Here is an 18,624-nt window from a genome sequence, read left to right as displayed (position 1 = left end):
GAAGTGTTCAGATTTTCCTGTCATTTGTTCACCCTATTAACAGCAAGAGATTAGATTATTGGTAGGCCATGTGAATAATTCAGCACAAAAGCTACGAAGTTTCTACCGAGATTTGAACTCGGATCGCAGGATTCAGAGTCCTGAGTGCTAACAATTACACCATAGAACCCTGTACATAAATATTATTGAAGTGTTCAGATTTTCCTGTCATTTGTTCACCCGATTAACAGCAAGAGATGAGATTATTGGTAGGCCATGTGAATAATTCAGCACAAAAGCTAGGAAGGTTCTACCGAGATTTGAACTCGGATCACTGTATTCAAAGTCCAGAGTGCTAACCATTACACCATAGAACCATATTCTTAACCAAATTTGTTATTTTACAGAAAAGAATGGACAGTCGTTCCTTCACGTGTTGCAAATACTTTCAACTGACAACAATATTTGGACAGCTGTCTTCTAGTTCAACAAGGAAGAATTATTCACATGGTAGGTCCGACCATGACTTGAACTCAGATAGTAGGATTCAGAGTCCTGAGTGATAACCTTGACAGCACAGAACCCAGTAATCAATACTCTGTGATGGGTTCAGATTTACTCTCCTAGGTTCTTCGGAAAGACAGAGAAAATATTTTCTGGCCATAAACGGTATCAACTGGGCTACTCTACCATGTAACAACTTGTAAGTCCACATATTTCCAACACGATTGATGTGATTAGGGTGAATAAAATCTGAAATATTTTCAGTTCATTGGGAGGTAGCAAGTTCTCAATTAACAAACCTACTAGGCACTCATAGTATGCATTTCCTGTAGGCTAGCCATTCATGTATCCCAAAGACTGCTCATCAACTCTCACCCACTTGTTTCTTTCACACACGACAATTATAAAGTTGACAGGAGAGGAGTATGTCACTGCAAAATCGAGGTAGGTCCTACCGAGATTTGAACTCGGATCGCAGGATTCAGAGTCCTGAGTGCTAACCATTACACCATAGAACCCTGTACATAAATCATTTTGAAGTGTTCAGATTTTCCTGTCATTTGTTCACACGATTAACAGCAAGAGATGAGATTATTGGTAGGCCATGTGAATAATTCAACACAAAAGCTAGGAAGTTTCTACTGAGATTTGAACTCGGATCACGGGATTCAAAGTCCAGAGTGCTAACCATTACACCAAAGAACCATATTCTTAACCAAATTTGTTATTTTACAGAAAAGAATGGACAGTCGTTCCTTCACGTGTTGCAAATACTTTCAACTGACAACAATATTTGGACAGCTGTCTTCTAGTTCAACAAGGAAGAATTATTCACATGGTAGGTCCGACCAAGACTTGAACTCAGATAGTAGGATTCAGAGTCCTGAGTGATAACCTTGACAGCACAGAACCCTGTAATCAATACTCTGTGATGGGTTCAGATTTACTCTCCTAGGTTCTCCGGAAAAACAGAGAAAATATTTTCTGGCCATAAACGGTATCAACTGGGCTACCCTACCATGTAACAACTTGTAAGTCCACATATTTCCAACACGATTGATGTGATTACGGGGGAAAAAAATCTGAAATATTTTCGGTTCATTGGGAGGTAGCAAGTTCTCAATTAACAAACCTACTAGGCACTCATAGTATGCATTTCCTGTAGGCTAGCCATTCATGTGTACCAAAGGCTGCTCATCAACTCCCACCCACTTGTTTCTTTCACACACGACAATTTTAAAGTTGACAGGAGAGGAGTATGTCACTGCAAATTCGAGGTAGGTCCTACCGAGATTTGAACTCAGATCGCAGAGTCCTGAGTGCTAACCATTACACCATAGAACCCTGTACATTAATATTATTGAACTGTTCAGATTTTCCTGTCATTTGTTCACCCAAATAACAGCAAGAGATTAGATTATTGGTAGGCCAAGTGAATAATTCAGCACAAAATCAAGGTAGGTCCTACCGAGATTTGAACTCGGATCGCAGGATTCAGAGTCCTGAGTGCTAACCATTACACCATAGAACCCTGTACATAAATAATTTTGAAGTGTTCAGATTTTCCTGTCATTTGTTCACACGATTAACAGAAAGAGATGAGATTATTGGTAGGCCATGTGAATAATTCAACACAAAAGCTAGGAAGTTTCTACTGAGATTTGAACTCGGATCACGGGATTCAAAGTCCAGAGTGCTAACCATTACACCAAAGAACCATATTCTTAACCAAATTTGTAATTTTACAGAAAAGAATGGACAGTCGTTCCTTCACGTGTTGCAAATACTTTCAACTGACAACAATATTTGGACACCTGTCTTCTAGTTCAACAAGGAAGAATTATTCACATGGTAGGTCCGACCATGACTTGAACTCAGATAGTAGGATTCACAGTACTGAGTGATAACCTTGACAGCACAGAACCCAGTAATCAATACTCTGTGATGGATTCAGATTTACTCTCCTAGGTTCTCCGGAAAAACAGAGAAAATATTTTCTGGCCATAAACGGTATCAACTGGGCTACTCTACCATGTAACAACTTGTAAGTCCACATATTTCCAACACGATTGATGTGATTAGGGTGAATAAAATCTGAAATATTTTCAGTTCATTGGGAGGTAGCAAGTTCTCAATTAACAAACCTACTAGGCACTCTTAGTATGCATTTCCTGTAGGCTAGCCATTCATGTATCCCAAAGACTGCTCATCAACTCTCACCCACTTGTTTCTTTCACACACGACAATTATAAAGTTGACAGGAGAGGAGTATGTCACTGCAAAATCGAGGTAGGTCCTACCGAGATTTGAACTCGGATCGCAGGATTCAGAGTCCTGAGTGCTAACCATTACACCATAGAACCCTGTACATAATTATTATTGAAGTGTTCAGATTTTCCTGTCATTTGTTCACCCTATTAACAGCAAGAGATGAGATTATTGGTAGGCCATGTGAATAATTCAGCACAAAAGCTAGGAAGGTTCTACCGAGATTTGAACTCGGATCACTGGATTCAAAGTCCAGAGTGCTAACCATTACACCATAGAACCATATTATTAACCAAATTTCTAATTTTACAGAAAACAATGGACAGTCGTTCCTTCACGTGTTGCAAATACTTTCAACTGACAACAATATTTGGACAGCTGTCTTCTAGTTCAACAAGGAAGAATTATTCACATGGTAGGTCCGACCAAGACTTGAACTCAGATAGTAGGATTCAGAGTCCTGAGTGATAACCTTGACAGCACAGAACCCAGTAATCAATACTCTGTGATGGGTTCAGATTTACTCTCCTAGGTTCTCCGGAAAAACAGAGAAAATATTTTCTGGCCATAAACGGTATCATCTGGGCTACCCTACCATGTAACAACTTGTAAGTCCACATATTTCCAACACGATTGATGTGATTAGGGTGAAAAAAATCTGAAATATTTTCGGTTCATTGGGAGGTAGCAAGTTCTCAATTAACAAACCTACTAGTCACTCATAGTATGCATTTCCCGTAGGCAAGCAATTCATCTGTACCAAAGGCTGCTCATCAACTCCCACCCAATTGTTTCTTTCACACACGACAATTTTAAAGTTGACAGGAGAGGAGTATGTCACTGCAAAATCAAGGTAGGTCCTACCGAGATTTGAACTCGGATCGCAGGATTCAGAGTCCTGAGTGCTAACCATTACACCATAGAACCCTGTACATAAATATTTTTGAAGTGTTCAGATTTTCCTGTCATTTGTTCACACGATTAACAGCAAGAGATGAGATTATTGGTAGGCCATGTGAATAATTCAACACAAAAGCTAGGAAGTTTCTACTGAGATTTGAACTCGGATCACGGGATTCAAAGTCCAGAGTGCTAACCATTACACCAAAGAACCATATTCTTAACCAAATTTGTAATTTTACAGAAAAGAATGGACAGTCGTTCCTTCACGTGTTGCAAATACTTTCAACTGACAACAATATTTGGACAGCTGTCTTCTAGTTCAACAAGGAAGAATTATTCACATGGTAGGTCCGACCAAGACTTGAACTCAGATAGTAGGATTCAGAGTCCTGAGTGATAACCTTGACAGCACAGAACCCAGTAATCAATACTCTGTGATGGGTTCAGATTTACTCTCCTAGGTTCTCCGGAAAAACAGAGAAAATATTTTCTGGCCATAAACGGTATCAACTGGGCTACCCTACCATGTAACAACTTGTAAGTCCACATATTTCCAACACGATTGATTTGATTAGGGTGAATAAAATCTGAAAGATTTTCAGTTCATTGGGAGGTAGCAAGTTCTCAATTAACAAACCTACTAGGCACTCATAGTATGCATTTCCTGTAGGCTAGCCATTCATGTATCCCAAAGACTGCTCATCAACTCTCACCCACTTGTTTCTTTCACACACAACAATTTTAAAGTTGACAGGAGACGAGTATGTCACTGCAAAATCGAGGTAGGTCCTACCGAGACTTGAACTCGGATAGCAGGATTCAGAGTCTGAGTGCTAACCATTACACCATAGAACCCTGTACATAAATATTATTGAAGTGTTCAGATTTTCCTGTCATTTGTTCACCCTATTAACAGCAAGAGATGAGATTATTGGTAGGCCATGTGAATAATTCAGCACAAAAGCTAGGAAGGTTCTACCGAGATTTGAACTCGGATCACTGGATTCAAAGTCCAGAGTGCTAACCATTACACCATAGAACCATATTATTAACCTAATTTGTAATTTTACAGAAAACAATGGACAGTCGTTCCTTCACGTGTTGCAAATACTTTCAACTGACAACAATATTTGGACAGCTGTCTTCTAGTTCAACAAGGAAGAATTATTCACATGGTAGGTCCGACCAAGACTTGAACTCAGATTGTAGGATTCAGAGTCCTGAGTGATAACCTTGACAGCACAGAACCCAGTAATCAATACTCTGTGATGGGTTCAGATTTACTCTCCTAGGTTCTCCGGAAAAACAGAGAAAATATTTTCTGGCCATAAACGGTATCATCTGGGCTATCCTACCATGTAACAACTTGTAAGTCCACATATTTCCAACACGATTGATGTGATTAGGGTGAAAAAAATCTGAAATATTTTCGGTTCATTGGGAGGTAGCAAGTTCTCAATTAACAAACCTACTAGTCACTCATAGTATGCATTTCCCGTAGGCAAGCAATTCATCTGTACCAAAGGCTGCTCATCAACTCCCACCCAATTGTTTCTTTCACACACGACAATTTTAAAGTTGACAGGAGAGGAGTATGTCACTGCAAAATCAAGGTAGGTCCTACCGAGATTTGAACTCGGATCGCAGGATTCAGCGTCCTGAGTGCTAACCATTACACCATAGAACCCTGTACATAAATATTATTGAAGTGTTCAGATTTTCCTGTCATTTGTTCACCCTATTAACAGCAAGAGATGAGATTATTGGTAGGCCATGTGAATAATTCAGCACAAAAGCTAGGAAGGTTCTACCGAGATTTGAACTCGGATAGCAGGATTCAGAGTCCTGAGTGCTAACCATTACACCATAGAACCCTGTACATAAATATTATTGAAGTGTTCAGATTTTCCTGTCATTTGTTCACCCGATTAACAGCAAGAGATTAGATTATTGGTAGGCCATGTGAATAATTCAGCACAAAAGCTACGAAGGTTCTACCGAGATTTGAACTCGGATCGCAGGATTCAGAGTCCTGAGTGCTAACCATTACACCATAGAACCCTGTACATAAATATTATTGAAGTGTTGAGATTTTCCTGTCATTTGTTCACCCGATTAACAGCAAGAGATGAGATTATTGGTAGGCCATGTGAATAATTCAGCACAAAAGCTAGGAAGGTTCTACCGAGATTTGAACTCGGATCACTGAATTCAAAGTCCAGAGTGCTAACCATTACACCATAGAACCATATTCTTAACCAAATTTGTTATTTTACAGAAAAGAATGGACAGTCGTTCCTTCACGTGTTGCAAATACTTTCAACTGACAACAATATTTGGACAGCTGTCTTCTAGTTCAACAAGGAAGAATTATTCACATGGTAGGTCCGACCATGACTTGAACTCAGATAGTAGGATTCACAGTACTGAGTGATAACCTTGACAGCACAGAACCCAGTAATCAATACTCTGTGATGGGTTCAGATTTACTCTCCTAGGTTCTCCGGAAAAACAGAGAAAATATTTTCTGGCCATAAACGGTATCATCTGGGCTATCCTACCATGTAACAACTTGTAAGTCCACATATTTCCAACACGATTGATGTGATTAGGGTGAAAAAAATCTGAAATATTTTCGGTTCATTGGGAGGTAGCAAGTTCTCAATTAACAAACCTACTAGTCACTCATAGTATGCATTTCCCGTAGGCAAGCAATTCATCTGTACCAAAGGCTGCTCATCAACTCCCACCCAATTGTTTCTTTCACACACGACAATTTTAAAGTTGACAGGAGAGGAGTATGTCACTGCAAAATCAAGGTAGGTCCTACCGAGATTTGAACTCGGATCGCAGGATTCAGCGTCCTGAGTGCTAACCATTACACCATAGAACCCTGTACATAAATATTATTGAAGTGTTCAGATTTTCCTGTCATTTGTTCACCCTATTAACAGCAAGAGATGAGATTATTGGTAGGCCATGTGAATAATTCAGCACAAAAGCTAGGAAGGTTCTACCGAGATTTGAACTCGGATAGCAGGATTCAGAGTCCTGAGTGCTAACCATTACACCATAGAACCCTGTACATAAATATTATTGAAGTGTTCAGATTTTCCTGTCATTTGTTCACCCGATTAACAGCAAGAGATTAGATTATTGGTAGGCCATGTGAATAATTCAGCACAAAAGCTACGAAGGTTCTACCGAGATTTGAACTCGGATCGCAGGATTCAGAGTCCTGAGTGCTAACCATTACACCATAGAACCCTGTACATAAATATTATTGAAGTGTTGAGATTTTCCTGTCATTTGTTCACCCGATTAACAGCAAGAGATGAGATTATTGGTAGGCCATGTGAATAATTCAGCACAAAAGCTAGGAAGGTTCTACCGAGATTTGAACTCGGATCACTGAATTCAAAGTCCAGAGTGCTAACCATTACACCATAGAACCATATTCTTAACTAAATTTGTTATTTTACAGAAAAGAATGGACAGTCGTTCCTTCACGTGTTGCAAATACTTTCAACTGACAACAATATTTGGACAGCTGTCTTCTAGTTCAACAAGGAAGAATTATTCACATGGTAGGTCCGACCATGACTTGAACTCAGATAGTAGGATTCACAGTACTGAGTGATAACCTTGACAGCACAGAACCCAGTAATCAATACTCTGTGATGGGTTCAGATTTACTCTCCTAGGTTCTCCGGAAAAACAGAGAAAATATTTTCTGGCCATAAACGGTATCAACTGGGCTACTCTACCATGTAACAACTTGTAAGTCCACATATTTCCAACACGATTGATGTGATTAGGGTGAATAAAATCTGAAATATTTTCAGTTCATTGGGAGGTAGCAAGTTCTCAATTAACAAACCTACTAGGCAGTCATAGTATGCATTTCCTGTAGGCTAGCCATTCATGTATCCCAAAGACTGCTCATCAACTCTCACCCACGACAATTTTAAAGTTGACAGGAGAGGAGTATGTCACTGCAAAATCGAGGTAGGTCCTACCGAGATTTGAACTCGGATCGCAGGATTCAGAGTACTGAGTGCTAACCATTACACCATAGAACCCTGTACATAAATATTATTGAAGTGTTCAGATTTTCCTGTCATTTGTTCACCCAATTAACAGCAAGAGATTAGATTATTGGGAGGCCATGTGAATAATTCAGCACAAAAGATACGAAGGTTCTACCGAGATTTGAACTCGGATCGCAGGATTCAGAGGCTAGCCAGGGGCTAATTCAGAAGCTAGCCTGAAAGCTAATCCAGAAGCTACTCCGATAGCTAGCCAGAAGCTAATCTGTAGCTGCCCCGAAATTAGCCGGTTTGCTGGCTAGCGTTGGTGTTTCAGCTGCCCACGTTTTTGCGGTCATCAGCTATTCCTCTAGCTCGATAATCTACCGGCACTTTTGTGCAACGCGACTCGGACCGGAGCATTCCGGGACTTTTTTTCTCTCAGTTTCCCCGGATTCCAACCGCAGCCTCTGGACACTTGCACCTTGATTTCGCAGCTAGCTAGCTGCATACCGTGTGACTATTGGCTTACGTCGACCCCGGAGCTAACTCAAATCATGCTGGAGCTAGCCAGCTGAGGAGTTCCATCACCATCCGGACCCGCTTCTTTGTTGCTGCTGCAGATACGGAACTCCACCGGGCCTTCACGACTGACTGCCGACGTTATCTGCCCGAGGGATTTATCCAACCGGCACCTCCGTCCCGGCGTTACCTGAACGCTCATCTGAGGCCCGCTAATCGTTAGCTGTCTTATCGGCTGCTATCTGAACAAAACCCCACTACACGGAACCTACCGACGGAAACGCACGAGGTATCTACAAACAGACCTCCATCCTATGCTGCTACCGATAGCCATATACCCGGCCAGCTGTCTGGATCGCCACGACCCCAACCAACCTCTACTCACTGGACCCTTATTTATCACTCGATTAAGCTTGCCTCTCCTTAATGTAAATATGCCTTGTCCATTGCTGTTCTGGTTAGTGTTTATTGGCTTATTTCACTGTAGAGATTCTAGCCCTGCTCTCTATACCATATCCAACCCTGCAGTTCCACCACCCACATATGCGATGACATCACCTGGTTTCAATGATGTTTCTAGAGACAAGATCTCTCTCATCATCACTCAATACCTAGGTTTACCTCCACTGTATTCACATCCTACCATACCTTTGTCTGTACATTATTCCTTTAAACTATTTTATCGCCCCCAGAAACTTCCTTTTACTCTCTGCTCTGGTAGCTCTAGGCGACCAATTCTCATAGCTTTTAGCCGTACCATTATCCTACTTCTCCTCTGTTCCTCTGGTGATGTAGAGGTGAATCCAGGCCCTGCAGTACCTGGCTCCACTCCTATTCCCCAGGCGCTCTCTTTTGATGACTTCTGTAACCGTAATAGCCTTGGCTTCATGCATGTTAACATTAGGAGCCTCCTCCCTAAGTTTGTTTTGTTCACTGCTTTAGCACACTCTACCAACCCGGATGTTTTAGCCGTGTCTGAATCCTGGCTTAGAAAGACCACCAAAAATTCAGACATTTTTATCCCCAATTACAATATTTTCAGACAAGATAGAACGGCCAAAGGGGGCGGTGTTGCAATCTACTGCAAAGACTGCCTGCAGAGTTCTGTTATACTATCCAGGTCTGTTCCCAAACAATTTGAACTTCTACTTTTAAAAATCCACCTCTCTAAAAACAAGTCTCTCACCGTTGCCGCCTGCTATAGACCACCCTCTGCCCCCAGCTGTGCTCTGGACACTATATGTGAACTGATTGCCCCCCATCTATCTTCAGAGCTCGTGCTGCTAGGTGACCTAAATTTGAACATGCTCAACACCCCAGCCACCCTACAATCTAAGCTTGATGCCCTCAATCTCACACAAATTATTAATGAACCTACCAGGTACCACCCTAATTCCGTAAACACGGGTACCCTCATAGATATCATCCTAACAAACTTGCCCTCCAAATACACCTCTGCTGTTTTTAACCAAGATCTCAGCGATCACTGCCTCATTGCCTGCATCCGTAATGGGTCAGCGGTCAAACGACCTCCACTCATCACTGTCAAACGCTCCCTGAAACACTTCAGCGAGCAGGCCTTCCTAATTGACCTGGCCGGGGTATCCTGGAAGGATATTGATCTCATCCCGTCAGTAGAGGATGCCTGGTCATTTTTTTAAAATGCCTTCCTCACCATCTTGAATAAGCATGCCCCATTCAAGAAATTTAGAACCAGGAACAGATATAGCCCTTGGTTCTCTCCTGACCTGACTGCCCTTAACCAACAGAAAAACATCCTATGGCGTTCTGCATTAGCATCGAACAGCCCCCGTGATATGCAACTTTTCAGGGAAGCCAGAAACCAATATACACAGGCAGTTAGAACAGCCAAGGCTAGCTTTTTCAAGCAGAAATTTGCTTCCTGCAACACAAATTCAAAAAAGTTCTGGGACACCGTAAAGTCCATGGAGAATAAGAACACCTCCTCCCAGCTTCCAACCGCCCTGAAGATAGGAAACACTGTCACCACCGACAAATCCACTATAATTGAGAATTTCAATAAGCATTTTTCTACGGCTGGCCATGCTTTCCACCTGGCTACCCCTACCCGGGAAAACAGCACTGCCCTCCCCTCTGCTACTCGCCCAAGCCTTCCCCATTTCTCTTTCTCCCAAATACAGTCAGCTGATGTTCTTAATGAGCTGCAAAATCTGGACCCTTACAAATCAGCCGGGCTAGATAATCTGGACCCTTTCTTTCTAAAACTATCTGCTGAAATTGTTGCCACCCCTATTACTAGCCTCTTCAACCTCTCTTTCGTGTCGTCTGAGATCCCCAAAGATTGGAAAGCAGCTGCGGTTATCCCCCTCTTCAAAGGGGGGGACACCCTTGACCCTAACTGCTACAGACCTATATCTATCCTACCCTGCCTTTCTAAGGTCTTCGAAAGCCAAGTCAACAAACAGATTACCGACCATTTCGAATCACACCACACCTTCTCCGCTATGCAATCTGGTTTCAGAGCTGGTCATGGGTGCACCTCAGCCACGCTCAAGGTCATAAACGATATCGTAACCGCCATCGATAGGAAACAATACTGTGCAGCCGTATTCATTGACCTGGCCAAGGCTTTTGACTCTGTCAATCACCACATCCTCATTGGCAGACTCGACAGCCTTGGTTTCTCTAATGATTGCCTCGCCTGGTTCACCAACTACTTCTCTGATAGAGTTCAGTGTGTCAAATCGGAGGGTCTGTTGTCCGGGCCTCTGGCAGTCTCTATGGGGGTGCCACAGGGTTCAATTCTTGGACCGACTCTCTTCTCTGTTTACATCAATGATGTCGCTCTTGCTGCTGGTGATTCTCTGATCCACCTCTACGCAGACGACACTATTCTGTATACTTCTGGCCCTTCTTTTGACACTGTGTTAACAACCCTCCAGGCGAGCTTCAATGCCATACAACTCTCCTTCCGTGGCCTCCAACTGCTCTTAAATACAAGTAAAACCAAATGCATGCTCTTCAACCGATCGCTGCCTGCTCCGGCCCGCCTGTCCAACATCACTACTTTGGACGGCTCTGACTTAGAATATGTGGACAACTACAAATACCTAGGTGTCTGGTTAGACTGTAAACTCTCCTTCCAGACCCACATCAAACATCTCCAATCCAAAGTCAAATCTAGAATTGGCTTCCTATTCCGCAACAAAGCATCCTTTACTCATGCTGCCAAACATACCCTTGTAAAACTGACCATCCTACCAATCCTCGACTTCGGTGATGTCATTTACAAAATAGCCTCCAAAACCCTACTCAATAAATTGGATGCAGTCTATCACAGTGCCATCCGTTTTGTCACCAAAGCCCCATATACTACCCACCACTGCGACCTGTACACTCTCGTTGGCTGGCCCTCGCTTCATACTCGTCGCCAAACCCATTGGTTCCAGGTCATCTACAAGACCCTGCTAGGTAAAGTCCCCCCTTATCTCAGCTCGCTGGTCACCATAGCAGCACCTACCCGTAGCACGCGCTCCAGCAGGTATATCTCTCTAGTCACCCCCAAAACCAATTCTTCCTTTGGACGCCTCTCCTTCCAGTTCTCTGCTGCCAATGACTGGAACGAACTACAAAAATCTCTGAAACTGGAAACACCTATCTCCCTCACTAGCTTTAAGCACCAGCTGTCAGAGCAGCTCATAGATTACTGCACCTGTACATAACCCATCTACAATTTAGCCCAAACAACTACCTCTTTACCTACTGTATTTATTTATTAATTTATTTTGCTCCTTTGCACCCCATTATTTCTGTCTCTACTTTGCACTTTCTTCCAATGCAAACCAACCATTCCAGTGTTTTTTTAGTTTTTATTTTACTTGCTGTGTTGTACTCACTTCGCCTCCATGGCCTTTTTATATTTTTATTTATTTATACATATATCTGTTTGCCTTCACCCCCCTTATCTCACCTCACTTGCTCACATTGTATATACTGTAGACTTATTTTTTTTATTTTTTTCACTGTATTATTGACTATATGTTTGTTTTTACACCATGTGTAACTATGTGTTGTTGTATGTGTCGAACTGCTTTGCTTTATCTTGGCCAGGTCGCAATTGTAAATGAGAATGTGTTCTCAATTTGCCTACCTGGTTAAATAAAGGTTAAATAAAAATAAATAAAATAAAATAAATAAATAAAGAGTCCTGAGTGCTAACCATTACACCATAGAACCCTGTACATAAATATTATTGAAGTGTTCAGATTTTCCTGTCATTTGTTCACCCGATTAACAGCAAGAGATTAGATTATTGGTAGGCCATGTGAATAATTCAGCACAAAAGCTACGAAGGTTCTACCGAGATTTGAACTCGGATCGCAGGATTCAGAGTCCTGAGTGCTAACCATTACACCATAGAACCCTGTACATAAATATTATTGAAGTGTTCAGATTTTCCTGTCATTTGTTCACCCGATTAACAGCAAGAGATGAGATTATTGGTAGGCCATGTGAATAATTCAGCACAAAAGCTAGGAAGGTTCTACCGAGATTTGAACTCGGATCACTGGATTCAAAGTCCAGAGTGCTAACCATTACACCATAGAACCATATTTGTAACCAAATTTGTTATTTTACAGAAAAGAATGGACAGTCGTTCCTTCACGTGTTGCAAATACTTTCAACTGACAACAATATTTGGACAGCTGTCTTCTAGTTCAACAAGGAAGAATTATTCACATGGTAGGTCCGACCATGACTTGAACTCAGATAGTAGGATTCACAGTACTGAGTGATAACCTTGACAGCACAGAACCCAGTAATCAATACTCTGTGATGGGTTCAGATTTACTCTCCTAGGTTCTCCGGAAAAACAGAGAAAATATTTTCTGGCCATAAACGGTATGAACTGGGCTACCCTACCATGTAACAACTTGTAAGTCCACATATTTCCAACACGAATGATTTGATTAGGGTGAATAAAATCTGAAATATTTTCAGTTCATTGGGAGGTAGCAAGTTCTCAATTAACAAACCTACTAGGCACTCATAGTATGCATTTCCTGTAGGCTAGCCATTCATGTATCCCAAAGACTGCTCATCAACTCTCACCCACTTGTTTCTTTCACACACGACAATTTTAAAGTTGACAGGAGAGGAGTATGTCACTGCAAATTCGAGGTAGGTCCTACCGAGACTTGAACTCGGATAGCAGGATTCAGAGTCTGAGTGCTAACCATTACACCATAGAACCCTGTACATAAATATTATTGAAGTGTTCAGATTTTCCTGTCATTTGTTCACCCGATTAACAGCAAGAGATTAGATTATTGGTAGGCCATGTGAATAATTCAGCACAAAAGCTACGAAGGTTCTACCGAGATTTGAACTCGGATCGCAGGATTCAGAGTCCTGAGTGCTAACCATTACACCATAGAACCCTGTACATAAATATTATTGAAGTGTTCAGATTTTCCTGTCATTTGTTCACCCGATTAACAGCAAGAGATGAGATTATTGGTAGGCCATGTGAATAATTCAGCACAAAAGCTAGGAAGGTTCTACCGAGATTTGAACTCTGATCACTGGATTCAAAGTCCAGAGTGCTAACCATTACACCATAGAACCATATTCTTAACCAAATTTGTTATTTTACAGAAAAGAATGGACAGTCGTTCCTTCACGTGTTGCAAATACTTTCAACTGACAACAATATTTGGACAGCTGTCTTCTAGTTCAACAAGGAAGAATTATTCACATGGTAGGTCCGACCATGACTTGAACTCAGATAGTAGGATTCACAGTACTGAGTGATAACCTTGACAGCACAGAACCCAGTAATCAATACTCTGTGATGGGTTCAGATTTACTCTCCTAGGTTCTCCGGAAAAACAGAGAAAATATTTTCTGGCCATAAACGGTATCAACTGGGCTACTCTACCATGTAACAACTTGTAAGTCCACATATTTCCAACACGATTGATGTGATTAGGGTGAATAAAATCTGAAATATTTTCAGTTCATTGGGAGGTAGCAAGTTCTCAATTAACAAACCTACTAGTCACTCATAGTATGCATTTCCTGTAGGCTAGCCATTCATGTATCCCAAAGACTGCTCATCAACTCTCACCCACTTGTTTCTTTCACACACGACAATTATAAAGTTGACAGGAGAGGAGTATGTCACTGCAAAATCGAGGTAGGTCCTACCGAGATTTGAACTCGGATCGCAGGATTCAGAGTGCTAACCATTACACCATAGAACCCTGTACATAAATATTATTGAAGTGTTCAGATTTTCCTGTCATTTGTTCACCCGATTAACAGCAAGAGATTAGATTATTGGGAGGCCATGTGAATAATTCAGCACAAAAGATACGAAGGTTCTACCGAGATTTGAACTCGGATCGCAGGATTCAGAGTCCTGAGTGCTAACCATTACACCATAGAACCCTGTACATAAATATTATTGAAGTGTTCAGATTTTCCTGTCATTTGTTCACCCTATTAACAGCAAGAGATGAGATTATTGGTAGGCCATGTGAATAATTCAGCACAAAAGCTAGGAAGGTTCTACCGAGATTTGAACTCGGATCACTGGATTCAAAGTCCAGAGTGCTAACCATTACACCATAGAACCATATTCTTAACCAAATTTGTTATTTTACAGAAAAGAATGGACAGTCGTTCCTTCACGTGTTGCAAATACTTTCAACTGACAACAATATTTGGACAGCTGTCTTCTAGTTCAACAAGGAAGAATTATTCACATGGTAGGTCCGACCATGACTTGAACTCAGATAGTAGGATTCACAGTACTGAGTGATAACCTTGACAGCACAGAACCCAGTAATCAATACTCTGTGATGGGTTCAGATTTACTCTCCTAGGTTCTCCGGAAAAACAGAGAAAATATTTTCTGGCCATAAACGGTATCAACTGGGCTACTCTACCATGTAACAACTTGTAAGTCCACATATTTCCAACACGATTGATGTGATTAGGGTGAATAAAATCTGAAATATTTTCAGTTCATTGGGAGGTAGCAAGTTCTCAATTAACAAACCTACTAGGCACTCATAGTATGCATTTCCTGTAGGCTAGCCATTCATGTATCCCAAAGACTGCTCATCAACTCTCACCCACTTGTTTCTTTCACACACGACAATTATAAAGTTGACAGGAGAGGAGTATGTCACTGCAAAATCGAGGTAGGTCCTACCGAGATTTGAACTCAGATCGCAGGATTCAGAGTCCTGAGTGCTAACCATTACACCATAGAACCCTTTACATAAATATTATTGAAGTGTTCAGATTTTCCTGTCATTTGTTCACCCGATTAACAGCAAGAGATTAGATTATTGGGAGGCCATGTGAATAATTCAGCACAAAAGATACGAAGGTTCTACCGAGATTTGAACTCGGATCGCAGGATTCAGAGTCCTGAGTGCTAACCATTACACCATAGACCCCTGTGCATAAATATTATTGAAGTGTTCAGATTTTCCTGTCATTTGTTCACCCTATTAACAGCAAGAGATGAGATTATTGGTAGGCCATGTGAATAATTCAGCACAAAAGCTAGGAAGGTTCTACCGAGATTTGAACTCGGATCACTGGATTCAAAGTCCAGAGTGCTAACCATTACACCATAGAACCATATTATTAACCAAATTTGTAATTTTACAGAAAACAATGGACAGTCGTTCCTTCACGTATTGCAAATACTTTCAACTGACAACAATATTTGGACAGCTGTCTTCTAGTTCAACAAGGAAGAATTATTCACATGGTAGGTCCGACCAAGACTTGAACTCAGATAGTAGGATTCAGAGTCCTGAGTGATAACCTTGACAGCACAGAACCCAGTAATCAATACTCTGTGATGGGTTCAGATTTACTCTCCTAGGTTCTCCGGAAAAACAGAGAAAATATTTTAAGGCCATAAACGGTATCATCTGGGCTACCCTACCATGTAACAACTTGTAAGTCCACATATTTCCAACACGATTGATGTGATTAGGGTGAAAAAAATCTGAAATATTTTCGGTTCATTGGGAGGTAGCAAGTTCTCAATTAACAAACCTACTAGTCACTCATAGTATGCATTTCCCGTAGGCAAGCAATTCATCTGTACCAAAGGCTGCTCATCAACTCCCACCCAATTGTTTCTTTCACACACGACAATTTTAAAGTTGACAGGAGAGGAGTATGTCACTGCAAAATCGAGGTAGGTCCTACCGAGATTTGAACTCAGATCGCAGGATTCAGAGTCCTGAGTGCTAACCATTACACCATAGAACCCTTTACATAAATATTATTGAAGTGTTCAGATTTTCCTGTCATTTGTTCACCCGATTAACAGCAAGAGATTAGATTATTGGGAGGCCATGTGAATAATTCAGCACAAAAGATACGAAGGTTCTACCGAGATTTGAACTCGGATCGCAGGATTCAGAGTCCTGAGTGCTAACCATTACACCATAGAACCCTGTACATAAATATTATTGAAGTGTTCAGATTTTCCTGTCATTTGTTCACAAGATTAACAGCAAGAGATGAGATTATTGGTAGGCCATGTGAATAATTCAGCACAAAAGCTAGGAAGGTTCTACCGAGATTTGAACTCGGATCACTGGATTCAAAGTCCAGAGTGCTAACCATTACACCATAGAACCATATTATTAACCAAATTTGTAATTTTACAGAAAACAATGGACAGTCGTTCCTTCACGTATTGCAAATACTTTCAACTGACAACAATATTTGGACAGCTGTCTTCTAGTTCAACAAGGAAGAATTATTCACATGGTAGGTCCGACCAAGACTTGAACTCAGATAGTAGGATTCAGAGTCCTGAGTGATAACCTTGACAGCACAGAACCCAGTAATCAATACTCTGTGATGGGTTCTGATTTACTCTCCTAGGTTCTCCGGAAAAACAGAGAAAATATTTTAAGGCCATAAACGGTATCATCTGGGCTACCCTACCATGTAACAACTTGTAAGTCCACATATTTCCAACACGATTGATGTGATTAGGGTGAAAAAAATCTGAAATATTTTCGGTTCATTGGGAGGTAGCAAGTTCTCAATTAACAAACCTACTAGTCACTCATAGTATGCATTTCCCGTAGGCAAGCAATTCATCTGTACCAAAGGCTGCTCATCAACTCCCACCCAAATGTTTCTTTCACACACGACAATTTTAAAGTTGACAGGAGAGGAGTATGTCACTGCAAAATCAAGGTAGGTCCTACCGAGATTTGAACTCGGATCGCAGGATTCAGAGTCCTGAGTGCTAACCATTACACCATAGAACACTGTACATAAATCATTTTGAAGTGTTCAGATTTTCCTGTCATTTGTTCACACGATTAACAGCAAGAGATGAGATTATTGGTAGGCCATGTGAATAATTCAGCACAAAAGCTACGAAGGTTCTACCGAGATTTGAACTCGGATCGCAGGATTCAGAGTCCTGAGTGCTAACCATTACACCATAGAACACTGTACATAAATCATTTTGAAGTGTTCAGATTTTCCTGTCATTTGTTCACCCGATTAACAGCAAGAGATGAGATTATTGGTAGGCCATGTGAATAATTCAGCACAAAAGCTAGGAAGGTTCTACCGAGATTTGAACTCGGATCACTGGATTCAAAGTCCAGAGTGCTAACCATTACACCATAGAACCATATTTTTAACCAAATTAGTTATTTTACAGAAAAGAATGGACAGTCGTTCCTTCACGTGTTGCAAATACTTTCAACTGACAACAATATTTGGACAGCTGTCTTCTAGTTCAACAAGGAAGAATTATTCACATGGTAGGTCCGACCATGACTTGAACTCAGATAGTAGGATTCACAGTACTGAGTGATAACCTTGACAGCACAGAACCCAGTAATCAATACTCTGTGATGGGTTCAGATTTACTCTCCTAGGTTCTCCGGAAAAACAGAGAAAATATTTTCTGGCCATAAACGGTATCAACTGGGCTACCCTACCATGTAACAACTTGTAAGTCCACATATTTCCAACACGATTGATTTGATTAGGGTGAATCAAATCTGAAATATTTTCAGTTCATTGGGAGGTAGCAAGTTCTCAATTAACAAACCTACAAGGCACTCATAGTATGCATTTCCTGTAGGCTAGCCATTCATGTATCCCAAAGACTGCTCATCAACTCTCACCCACTTGTTTCTTTCACACACGACAATTTTAAAGTTGACAGGAGAGGAGTATGTCACTGCAAATTCGAGGTAGGTCCTACCGAGACTTGAACTCGGATAGCAGGATTCAGAGTCTGAGTGCTAACCATTACACCATAGAACCCTGTACATAAATATTATTGAAGTGTTCAGATTTTCCTGTCATTTGTTCACCCGATTAACAGCAAGAGATTAGATTATTGGAAGGCCATGTGAAAAAT

The 18,624-nt window shown here is 41.1% G+C and overlaps 29 non-coding genes across 29 annotated transcripts; all 29 read right to left on the bottom strand.

Moving 5' to 3' along the window:
• Positions 1-284: 284 nt before the first annotated feature.
• trnaq-uug (transfer RNA glutamine (anticodon UUG)) lies at positions 285-356 on the bottom strand. The gene has a single exon. It is a non-coding gene; the product is annotated as a tRNA-Gln (tRNA).
• Positions 357-929: 573 nt separating this feature from the next.
• trnaq-cug (transfer RNA glutamine (anticodon CUG)) lies at positions 930-1,001 on the bottom strand. Its single transcript has one exon. It is a non-coding gene; the product is annotated as a tRNA-Gln (tRNA).
• Positions 1,002-1,942: 941 nt separating this feature from the next.
• trnaq-cug (transfer RNA glutamine (anticodon CUG)) lies at positions 1,943-2,014 on the bottom strand. The gene has a single exon. It is a non-coding gene; the product is annotated as a tRNA-Gln (tRNA).
• Positions 2,015-2,774: 760 nt separating this feature from the next.
• trnaq-cug (transfer RNA glutamine (anticodon CUG)) lies at positions 2,775-2,846 on the bottom strand. Its single transcript has one exon. It is a non-coding gene; the product is annotated as a tRNA-Gln (tRNA).
• Positions 2,847-2,961: 115 nt separating this feature from the next.
• trnaq-uug (transfer RNA glutamine (anticodon UUG)) lies at positions 2,962-3,033 on the bottom strand. The gene has a single exon. It is a non-coding gene; the product is annotated as a tRNA-Gln (tRNA).
• Positions 3,034-3,606: 573 nt separating this feature from the next.
• Positions 3,607-3,678, bottom strand: trnaq-cug (transfer RNA glutamine (anticodon CUG)). Its single transcript has one exon. It is a non-coding gene; the product is annotated as a tRNA-Gln (tRNA).
• A 946-nt stretch (positions 3,679-4,624) lies between these two features.
• On the bottom strand, positions 4,625-4,696 carry trnaq-uug (transfer RNA glutamine (anticodon UUG)). Its single transcript has one exon. It is a non-coding gene; the product is annotated as a tRNA-Gln (tRNA).
• A 573-nt stretch (positions 4,697-5,269) lies between these two features.
• Positions 5,270-5,341, bottom strand: trnaq-cug (transfer RNA glutamine (anticodon CUG)). The gene has a single exon. It is a non-coding gene; the product is annotated as a tRNA-Gln (tRNA).
• Positions 5,342-5,456: 115 nt separating this feature from the next.
• trnaq-cug (transfer RNA glutamine (anticodon CUG)) lies at positions 5,457-5,528 on the bottom strand. Its single transcript has one exon. It is a non-coding gene; the product is annotated as a tRNA-Gln (tRNA).
• A 115-nt stretch (positions 5,529-5,643) lies between these two features.
• trnaq-cug (transfer RNA glutamine (anticodon CUG)) lies at positions 5,644-5,715 on the bottom strand. The gene has a single exon. It is a non-coding gene; the product is annotated as a tRNA-Gln (tRNA).
• A 115-nt stretch (positions 5,716-5,830) lies between these two features.
• On the bottom strand, positions 5,831-5,902 carry trnaq-uug (transfer RNA glutamine (anticodon UUG)). Its single transcript has one exon. It is a non-coding gene; the product is annotated as a tRNA-Gln (tRNA).
• Positions 5,903-6,475: 573 nt separating this feature from the next.
• Positions 6,476-6,547, bottom strand: trnaq-cug (transfer RNA glutamine (anticodon CUG)). Its single transcript has one exon. It is a non-coding gene; the product is annotated as a tRNA-Gln (tRNA).
• A 115-nt stretch (positions 6,548-6,662) lies between these two features.
• On the bottom strand, positions 6,663-6,734 carry trnaq-cug (transfer RNA glutamine (anticodon CUG)). Its single transcript has one exon. It is a non-coding gene; the product is annotated as a tRNA-Gln (tRNA).
• Positions 6,735-6,849: 115 nt separating this feature from the next.
• On the bottom strand, positions 6,850-6,921 carry trnaq-cug (transfer RNA glutamine (anticodon CUG)). Its single transcript has one exon. It is a non-coding gene; the product is annotated as a tRNA-Gln (tRNA).
• Positions 6,922-7,036: 115 nt separating this feature from the next.
• On the bottom strand, positions 7,037-7,108 carry trnaq-uug (transfer RNA glutamine (anticodon UUG)). Its single transcript has one exon. It is a non-coding gene; the product is annotated as a tRNA-Gln (tRNA).
• Positions 7,109-12,537: 5,429 nt separating this feature from the next.
• Positions 12,538-12,609, bottom strand: trnaq-cug (transfer RNA glutamine (anticodon CUG)). The gene has a single exon. It is a non-coding gene; the product is annotated as a tRNA-Gln (tRNA).
• Positions 12,610-12,724: 115 nt separating this feature from the next.
• trnaq-uug (transfer RNA glutamine (anticodon UUG)) lies at positions 12,725-12,796 on the bottom strand. Its single transcript has one exon. It is a non-coding gene; the product is annotated as a tRNA-Gln (tRNA).
• A 759-nt stretch (positions 12,797-13,555) lies between these two features.
• On the bottom strand, positions 13,556-13,627 carry trnaq-cug (transfer RNA glutamine (anticodon CUG)). The gene has a single exon. It is a non-coding gene; the product is annotated as a tRNA-Gln (tRNA).
• A 115-nt stretch (positions 13,628-13,742) lies between these two features.
• On the bottom strand, positions 13,743-13,814 carry trnaq-uug (transfer RNA glutamine (anticodon UUG)). The gene has a single exon. It is a non-coding gene; the product is annotated as a tRNA-Gln (tRNA).
• A 753-nt stretch (positions 13,815-14,567) lies between these two features.
• Positions 14,568-14,639, bottom strand: trnaq-cug (transfer RNA glutamine (anticodon CUG)). Its single transcript has one exon. It is a non-coding gene; the product is annotated as a tRNA-Gln (tRNA).
• Positions 14,640-14,754: 115 nt separating this feature from the next.
• On the bottom strand, positions 14,755-14,826 carry trnaq-uug (transfer RNA glutamine (anticodon UUG)). Its single transcript has one exon. It is a non-coding gene; the product is annotated as a tRNA-Gln (tRNA).
• A 573-nt stretch (positions 14,827-15,399) lies between these two features.
• trnaq-cug (transfer RNA glutamine (anticodon CUG)) lies at positions 15,400-15,471 on the bottom strand. Its single transcript has one exon. It is a non-coding gene; the product is annotated as a tRNA-Gln (tRNA).
• Positions 15,472-15,586: 115 nt separating this feature from the next.
• trnaq-cug (transfer RNA glutamine (anticodon CUG)) lies at positions 15,587-15,658 on the bottom strand. The gene has a single exon. It is a non-coding gene; the product is annotated as a tRNA-Gln (tRNA).
• A 115-nt stretch (positions 15,659-15,773) lies between these two features.
• trnaq-uug (transfer RNA glutamine (anticodon UUG)) lies at positions 15,774-15,845 on the bottom strand. The gene has a single exon. It is a non-coding gene; the product is annotated as a tRNA-Gln (tRNA).
• Positions 15,846-16,418: 573 nt separating this feature from the next.
• Positions 16,419-16,490, bottom strand: trnaq-cug (transfer RNA glutamine (anticodon CUG)). The gene has a single exon. It is a non-coding gene; the product is annotated as a tRNA-Gln (tRNA).
• Positions 16,491-16,605: 115 nt separating this feature from the next.
• Positions 16,606-16,677, bottom strand: trnaq-cug (transfer RNA glutamine (anticodon CUG)). The gene has a single exon. It is a non-coding gene; the product is annotated as a tRNA-Gln (tRNA).
• A 115-nt stretch (positions 16,678-16,792) lies between these two features.
• On the bottom strand, positions 16,793-16,864 carry trnaq-uug (transfer RNA glutamine (anticodon UUG)). The gene has a single exon. It is a non-coding gene; the product is annotated as a tRNA-Gln (tRNA).
• A 760-nt stretch (positions 16,865-17,624) lies between these two features.
• On the bottom strand, positions 17,625-17,696 carry trnaq-cug (transfer RNA glutamine (anticodon CUG)). Its single transcript has one exon. It is a non-coding gene; the product is annotated as a tRNA-Gln (tRNA).
• A 115-nt stretch (positions 17,697-17,811) lies between these two features.
• Positions 17,812-17,883, bottom strand: trnaq-uug (transfer RNA glutamine (anticodon UUG)). Its single transcript has one exon. It is a non-coding gene; the product is annotated as a tRNA-Gln (tRNA).
• Positions 17,884-18,624: the final 741 nt, after the last annotated feature.

This window comes from Salvelinus fontinalis, unplaced genomic scaffold, assembly GCF_029448725.1.
Source record: "Salvelinus fontinalis isolate EN_2023a unplaced genomic scaffold, ASM2944872v1 scaffold_0202, whole genome shotgun sequence".
Taxonomy (NCBI): Eukaryota; Metazoa; Chordata; class Actinopteri; order Salmoniformes; family Salmonidae; genus Salvelinus; species Salvelinus fontinalis.
The sequence above is the reverse complement of the archived record's forward strand: the minus strand, read 5'-3'. Positions and strand labels throughout refer to the sequence as shown.